The sequence below is a fragment of the Prunus mume genome, linkage group LG2 (genome assembly GCF_029339155.1).
Source record: "Prunus mume cultivar Tortuosa linkage group LG2, ASM2933915v1, whole genome shotgun sequence".
Classification (NCBI taxonomy): Eukaryota; Viridiplantae; Streptophyta; class Magnoliopsida; order Rosales; family Rosaceae; genus Prunus; species Prunus mume.
In genome coordinates, this window is record NC_142699.1 from 33,802,440 (window position 1) to 33,811,599 (window position 9,160).

Genomic DNA, 9,160 nt, shown 5'->3' on the forward strand with positions numbered 1-9,160 from the left:
CTTGGAGTGTTGGGCATGCATATCAGTACATGCAAGTGTGTTAAACAAAGGGATGGCATAAATTCTTTTTAGTCATGCAAACACGGGCGGAACTATCACAAGGGCTACCGTGGATTGTAGCCTAGTGAGGTTTTTGGATTAAAAAAATATTAAAATTTATATATTTTTCTTATTTTAAATATAGCCCGATATTTATTAACTTATTAAAGTTATAAAAAAAAAATCAATACTTTATGAATTTAGTTGCATGGCAACAATAAAAATACAAATTAAAATACATACATTTTCTGTTGTTAAACATATTTTTATTTTGATAATTTTGGTTACAAATTAATATGTATTTGTTTTAAGTTAAAGCTTCTTCAAAATCGCAAGGGGTTTGTAGCTCAAATAGTTAAGACCATTTACTCTTGACTAAGGTTCGATTTTCTCTCCTCCAATATCACTTGTATCCAAATAATTTTTTTTAATTATTGAAAATTAGTGAATTGAGTTACGACCTAGCATGATTTACATGATTTAATGTATACTTTTATATCTGCAAAGACTATAAAAACTGTCCATACAAAAACAATGATTATTAAATTTTTAGCTAATAAATTCAGCTAGTCCACTCGTTGTTCTTTCAAGCCAAAAAACATTTCTCATTGAATAATAATCTGTTTAAAAAAAAAATTGGGAAATTGAGCATGAAATCTAGTAGGTGTCAGTTTGCAAAGGTGGCACTTTGCTCCCTCATGTTTGCTGGGAATCTCTAGACTGTCAAGGGGTAAGGAAAATTGCTTTTCACAATAAAAAATGCAATTGCCATTGACTTATTATGGACAGAATTATAGATGGTCAAGGCTAAATAATCCTTCTCTTTTTTTTTTCTTTTCCTCCCAAGGAACAGATGAAATTATCTTGAAATCCCCAAAAAGGTAAGTATCAGTTGCATGATACATGAAACAGAAATGATCGTGGCCCATAACCCTAAAACCTAACCTTATTTGGAAAATACCTTGAAATAGCAAGAAAAGTAAGGGAACCCATCGCCCATGTCGGTTAAAGATTTTAGTTCTTTGCTTTCCTAGGGGTGGTTTGGTACCCCTGACCTGCCTGTGGTGTATTTTTTATTGGATTATGACTAAGTCTGTTTTAATATGTACAAACAGGGCATGTGGATTTATTTATTTATATATATATATATATATAATTTTTCTTCTTCTTCCTCTTATTATTTTTTTGGCTTTTCTTTTCTCTCTGCATCTCATTATTTCCTTCTCCAGCGGCTGGCTTCTTTTTCATCTCTCCTTCTCCTCCATCCTCTCTCCTTCTCCTCGTCTTCTGTCTATTTTTCTCTTTATTTTTTGGGCGATTCACTATTATACCCAATATAGGGGCTCAAATTATAAAAATACCCTATATAAAATGGACTTTAAAAACACACTCAAAGCTCATTTACAACATAACAAAGAGGTTTTTAACTTCTTATAAATTACAAAACTGCTATCAATTTCTTAGAACAAGCCCAACCCCAAAATCTCATAAAAATACTCAAAACACTCAATAGGGTATCAAAGTAATTTAATAATCAATATTAAATTCAATAACCAGTTGTCATTTTTTGGGTTTGTTTATAGAAATTCAATGGTGGGTTTATCTATAATATTAGTGCTAAGAATGGGTATATCACTAAATATCTCTTCTTTTTTTTCGAAAATTTTCCGTTCTCTCTTCTCTCTTCTTCGATTCTCTTCTATTTTGTCTTCTCCTTCTCCTATTTTTGTTTTTTTTCCCAAAATTTTCTCTTCTTCACTCTACTCTTCCTCTTCTATTTTGTCTTCTCCCTTCTTGGGTGGTTGTGGTTAATGGTTGTGGTTGTCGCTTGGGTGGGGTTGGTTGCTAGTCGCTTGGGTCAGGACTGTCCCTCCTCTCCAGACAAGTCTCACTAAGAACACTTAGGTCATCTCCAACCATGGGCTATATCCCAAATATAGCCCTAAATTAATGCAAAACTCATCTCCAACCATAGGCCAAATAAAATTTTGGCTAAATTTGGAGGGTGTTCACCCATTTTGTGTTTGCTCCTGTGATGGAAGGGCAAAGTTCCCCATTGCCTTAAAAACCATTGACTGGTCAACAAGCCAACTTTCTTTGGTGTGCGAGCGTGCCACTGCTAGCGATAAAAATCCTAGCAAACTTCTTTGAAACAGATAACTTGCGCCCCAAGTTACTAATTTCTAAACAAGCGATTGTGAACTTGGGTGAGGAATATCTCCCAAGTAAGTTTTTTTCTTGCCTCAGACTGGTGAGGACTTCAACAATTTATCTAAGTACAAGATTAGTAGTTCTGGCAAGAATAAATGATAATAAAGTGAACTGTTTTAGGCAGAACTGCCTTTTACAAAACTAGAGAGGGAAAAATCAACTCTAAAAAGACAAAAAGATGATTGAAATTCCATTTCTGCCTGGATAGAAGCTTCTGATCCATGCTAGACTAGGTATGTCTGTGCTGAACTGAACTCTCAACAACTTCAACTACTTAGCTTTAGCTATAAATCGATACCAAAATTTGAATTTGGCAAAGTTTTAATCTATTTCAAGCCCTGGAAGGCTTTTTGGATGGGCAGAACTGGGCTTCTTCAACTGCAAGGGCGAATTGGTGGACTTGAAGACTTACTTGAGATGGAACTGCATTGTGGTACCTGTTTTGCTTGGTCGGGGCTCTCCGCAAATTTGTTGAGGTTTTCATATTTGTGAAAACTCAAACTCTACTTGTCTTGGCTTTTGCTGAACCAAATTTATAACGAGAGAAGTCTTGTTTTGAATGACTTTTTCTCTAAGTCTGAACTTGGAAATTCTAAGAGAGAGAGAGAGAGAGAGCTTTTGATTACTCCAGTTTGTTTGAAGGTTCTTAGTGATCAAGTGATCATTTTGAGTTTCTTGCCTTTGGCTGATTTTTTGGTTGTTTTATTGATTGTTTTTTTGTCGAGTCCTTTTGCCATGTTCACCCCCTTTTATATTTATAAGAAGTGCTTTAGAGTAGGGTTTCTTTCTTTTAACAATGGGCAGCACAATTTTCTCAAAAGATCTTTCATTTTTAAATGCAAAGAAAGAGGGGTTTTATCAATTTGGCAGATAAGCTCTCACTAGTCAGTTCTTCAGATCACTTCCCTGTATTTTGAGAGGAAACCTAACCCTTCTTCCAATTTCAACAGCCTTCTGTTTAAAGGTTTTCAAACCGTGATGGTTAGTTTGATCTTCCATTTGAACAACTTCTTGTCCTCCTGCTTATCTCATTTTGAGAACATGACCTACTTATCTCTTGAAAGAATCACCCTCTTTGGAGTAAAAACATTATCTCTAAATATATAAAAGGGTTTTGATCTTCTGATGGTCAGAAATTCAGAGATGTCTCTTCCTAGTTGCCTGTTTTTATTAACCCTGCATCAGCCCAGTTGAGAATATTGACTTTTCTAAGTCATAAACATCACGTGGGTGTATTCCTATTTTGGGCTTCTTCTTTTCCATCATGGCAAGTCCAAATTCGAGTTGAACCATGAGCTGATTCCTTTCTTTTCTCTGTTTCTACGAGGCCTAGGTTTTGCGTTTTTAGATAACTCCTGAGCTGGGCTTCTTTTGGATGTGGGCCCTTGATTATAATTTGGGTCCTGAACTGCCTGGTTCTATTTTTGTCTCATCTTTCTGGGCCTCCAGGTGGTGAGTGTGTGTTTTGGCCCAATTTCAGGGAATACAGGTGGCTGCCCAAAAATTGTCATGGGCTTTGTTTTCCTTGGGCTGTGTGTGAAAAATTAGGCCCAAACAGAAGGCGCATTTGGCCTTTTAGCCTCCAACCGCCAAATGTAGCCTTTGCCTAAGCCAAATTTATAGTGGGCCCCATCCATGTGCTTTTCAACAACTAATCATTAAAGCACTCCCCACTCCCTTTCTGAAAATAATAAAATATGAAGAACCTTAAAATATAGCCTTGTGTGGCTGGAGATGGAAAAATTTAGTCATGCACTATTCTTTAAAAAATTAATATTTTGGGGGCTAAATTTTTAGGCTTGGACTACATTTAGCCCTATGGCTGGAGATGGCCTTAGGGAGGTGTTTTTTATGGGGCCAGTATTAGTTTATCCCACTTAAAATTAGAACTGTGTAAAACAAACATGGGATAAAAATCTTAGCCAAGCCACTCCACGCAGGCACAGTGTAACAAACAGGCCCCTAGATTCCTAAGAGAGTTTCAAATTAAAGTAAGCTTAATGATCATTATTGGGACAGTGTATTGAAAATTGTTAACTAACTTTGTTGAATAATCATCTCTTAAAGGAATTTTTTATTATTAATAACTTCATTCCGATGGATTGGTAAACATGACTGTGTCCTAGACCTGTAGCCTTTTGTGATTACTGACTCTAATGATAATCAAGCAACAATTAGTCACAAAAGTTAGAGTTGTCAAGGAGGGTTGGTTTTTGTTGAAGAAAGGAGAAAAGAGACAGAAACCTAGTGGCCAGCCAACTAATGCATGTTCTAAAGGTGAGAAATTTAAAGACAAGAGAAATAGAATAAGGAATAAGACAAGCAGGGTATCAAAACAAAAACTATGGCATGGAATAAGAAATGAGGTGTTTGTCTATTATTGAAAAGAGAACAATTTCAACCAATGCAATAGGGTTGTGCAGGATCCAAACCAATCCGCTAAAACTGACCAATCCAATCCAGTCCAATTTTCATTGGTTTCGATAACATTGGTAGATTGGATTGGATCAGAAAAATAGAAATCCAATTAGATCGATTCGGATGGCTAATCAAGAATTAAAAAATTCAACTTAAACCAAACCAATCCAATATACATTTATACTATATCATGTTTACATTTTCATCTTGTCTTTCACTAATATATTAATCTTACTTTCAAAAAAACTAAAACATTAACATATTAAATATATTATTATATTAATTTATATTAAAACTAAATATATTAATGTCATATCTTTCATCATATTGAATTTTGTATTATATGTAATGAAAGGTTATGAAATTTTTTTGTCATGATTATTTTTTCATACATTGGATTGGATTGGATTGGATTGGATCCTGACTTCCGACCATATTAGATTGGATTGTAAAATTTGTAATCCAATAAAAGATTGGATTGAATTGGATTGGTTAAAAAAACCATTGGTTTCGAACCGATACTCACCCCTACAATGCAATTTGGATAGTTGGGTCTTAGGGCTCGTTTGGTACGTCGGACTGTACTGACTAATTTATGTCGAATAGTATTAATATGTTCCGGAGAGTACTGACTGTTTATCCATAATATTATAAGGTGTTTGGTGCTGTTCTAGATAAATAGTCTGACTAAGTTATACTATGTTTGGTTTTGTTTCGGATAACATCAGATCAGACAATTTTTTATTATAAAATTATTTGATAATTTAATGAAAATTTAAATTCATAGGGAAAGGGAGTAATTTAGTGGGAAGGGCTTTTAATTTGCCCGCGGCTTCTTGCCATTAATCCCATATATCCATCCAACATCATGAATTTGCCTAAATACATTTTAGTTAATTTAGTTAACTAAAATTTAATTTCCAGCATTCACCAAATTAAATCGAACAATCCACTCATCCTTCAAACTGAAGTTTGAATCTTGGAAAACTGAATTATGAACCAAACTCATCCACTCCCCATCAACCAAACCCAAGCTTTTTGGTTGCTCTTTGAAACATCTAGTTTCAATTCAATGGAAAACATAGACAAATAAATAATTCCACGATGCAATTACATTCCTAACCTAATTTCCACAAAAATAAAAACTCATAACCTAATTTCCACAAAATTTAATAAAAGATGAAATATATAAAGAAAGAGAAGATAAAGACAAAATAAGATAGAAGAAACATATTGGAGAGAGTATGAGAGAGAGAGAGAGAGAGATGGATACTTGGAGAAGAGTGAAGAGAATAACCTATGGAGAAGAAGATAAAATAGAATTTTGCATGTGAATGTGTGCGTTCTTTTTTCCTAACCATATAATTAAGCGTGTATTATCTAAACCAAAGTGTGTGGATTGTATTAATTAGTCAAGTAAAGAGAGTATTAAAAGTCCAACCCGTTTAAAATAGTCAGGTAATTAAAAAATACAAGTTGACACCAAACAATTGACATGGACTATTTACTTCTATCCATAGTCTAATACGGTGTACCAAACGAACAAAAGACAAAGAAGGAATCTTTGAACTTCTTGGAAGGTTAGGATTAGAATTTGGATAGTTGGGTCAAAATCTGGACAATTAATTAAGTTGTATTTTATCAAAGGGATATATGATTACAATACATAGAAATGAAAACAAGGAATGGTAGCAAAACAAAACCTACTATGGCATGGGATGGAAGTGTTTGTATATTATATGTAGATATTATATTAGAATGGGAACATCAAACTTAAAATTATTAAACTAATAATCCAAGATTTCCATTTCCAAAGTAGAATAATTAATCTTAACATGAGAGTGAAGTGAGCATATGCCTTCATCTTTGGCCTGTTTTTTTTTTTTTTTAGGAAAGAAACTTTGTCTTATTCCTTTTTTTTTTTTGGTCGAAATGTCTTATTTAATTTTTAGATAAACTAATCTTAACCCAACTAACCCAATCAAATTTTAAAACTTCATATAAATAAAACCAGCAACTCATAATGAACTTGAGTAAAACTACAATGAGGTGACATATCGAAATCAGAAGAAAAAATAAAGTCTAAAATGGTTCTCATAAAAAATAAAAATAATAATAAAAAGAGTCCAAAACGGTAACTTTAGATTTATCAAAGTAAAAAAATGACATTTCGAAATTCATAAGCATGTTATCATGAGTCAAATAAAATAAACTCAATTGAAAAATAACATGTCAAATCATATGCCAATTGCCAAACATAAGGGGCATAATTGCACGACCCTTATGCAATTGCATTTGTGTTAAATATTAACAAAAAATAGAAACTTGACAACTTGTATAAAAGGTAATCAATTTTTAAAAAAATCTAGGCACATCAGTGTGCCAGGTGCACTTTAGAAGGCGTGCCTTGTTTTTGTTTTGTTATTCTTTGAACTTCTTGGAAGTTTGTTGGGATATTGGTCTAATTTTTTTAATTTAGTTTTATTTTTACTTATCATTTTCTGGGAAGATGAGATGATCTTGTATTTGGTAGAAAGTAGAAACAGAGAAAATTATGACAAGGTGATTGTAATATTGTTAAGGATGCTTATGACTAATGTTTATACCAAAATGAACAGCCAATGAATGACGAGCACGTGGCTAAACCATGGCCATGTGGTGCCTTCGGCACCTACCTTCTGTAGAAGACCTACCGATCGCAACATTAGGGCAACCTCGCCCCTTTGGACGCGTGGCAGTCCCACAATTGATGTCCAGAGTCCCACATCGAAATTCTAAACAAGTCGCACGCCTCCCAAGGCCTATAAAGGAGGACAACCATCCCAGCTTGGAGGTAATCAATCAGAACTTACGGCATACTGCCTATTGATCTGTAGTTCCAACTTACTAAATCCGTACTTACTAAAGCATCGGAGAGCCTTCGGCCGGTACAACACCGGTGCCCTAGGATTTACCGTGTGTTTGCTATCTTACAGATCGCACACCTTACCGAGGACATCAGGATACCGAAGAGACTAAATCACTAAGTTGCGCGGGAAAGTGCCGAACCATTTTTCTGCGTCAACAGGTTTGGCGCCGTCTATGGGAAAACGATAAAATCAACCTACAATTCCTAAAACAAAACAAATGGGAACCACTTCAGGACCACAGTTCTGTCAGAGGACGGATTACCGTGCGGTATGCCAAGTGGAGCAAGCCTCGCGCTGCACCCTAGCACCCTTCGGTAATCCTCCGGCGCTCGGATCACGGTCAGCGGAACTTGGCTCAGATGACCTCCGCTCGGAAGGAGATGGCTAAACTCCAAGAACGTAATAATCTCCTTTTGTCCAAGGTAGACGAAACCCAACGGTTGCTTAATCCACGGAAACACAAAACATTCATCCACGAATCTTCACAGTCGGCGGACCCGATCGCGAAGAAGAAGCGAGGGCAAAGGCAACGCGCGCCCCAAGCGGTGGTGGTCTGGCTCCTCGTGACCAACCTCATATACCAAGAAGGTGTATACAGATTGTCGTCCATCGGATAAATGACAAAAAGGATGCGAACGGCATAGGTCCCAACACTGATAAACGCCACTTGGGGACTCGGATGAGTCCTGGGATAAATCGCCCGCCGGAGGTTCAGGTTTGATTCGGGCTGAGTCCGATGATGAGTACGTCCCAACGAGGACACCGAATCAAGCTACCGCTCGAGCTCCCGAGTACTCAAAAGCGAAAACACCAAGTCCGAGGAGAGCGTCGAAGACTTGATTCGAGGCGTCCCGGCGAGGACCCCGCCATTCGCCTACTCTTCCAAAGAATCGAAGATGGAGGATGACCGAACCCAGTCGGGTCCTCGATTGGGAAAACCGGCGGGACCGTTTATCCGATCGCATCAAGAAGTCCAGATCGGATAGGAGGTGCAGCCATTGCGCATACCCTTCTATACCGGTGTGGAAGACCCTTTGACACACCTTCACTCCTTCCAATCGGCGGTTGGGTGTAAGGGCCTCAGCGACGAGGCAATGTCTGCTTCGCCTCCTTACCGGAAATTGCGCAAAAGCCGGTTCTCCGTCCTCAAACCGTGGACGGTGAACTCCTTTGACGAGTTGAAGCAAATTTTCCTCAACCACTTCATGCGATCCCGAGACGGACCGTTTGTACTCTGCCCGACGATCATACCGATTCGGCAGAGGGAAGAAGAACCCTACGGAATACGCAGGCGCGCTTGATCCACGAGTACTCAAGGTGTCCCCGAACGGACGATAGGCAGCCTACGGCGCCTTCTAGAGTGGCCTACGGTCCTCTCACTTCCGACCTCGTACGGTGCAATCGGCGCGCGTCACGGCAAAGTTAATGAAGCGGCGGCGGTCCATGCGAAGGCGAATACTTCAATTCCAAACCCCCGCTAGGAAGGAGGAGTCGGCCACCAAAAGTTATCCGGGCCGAACCGACGACTCGTTGGCGGGACACAAGCGGAAGGACGACCGTGATAGCCGTGGAAACTCAAAGAA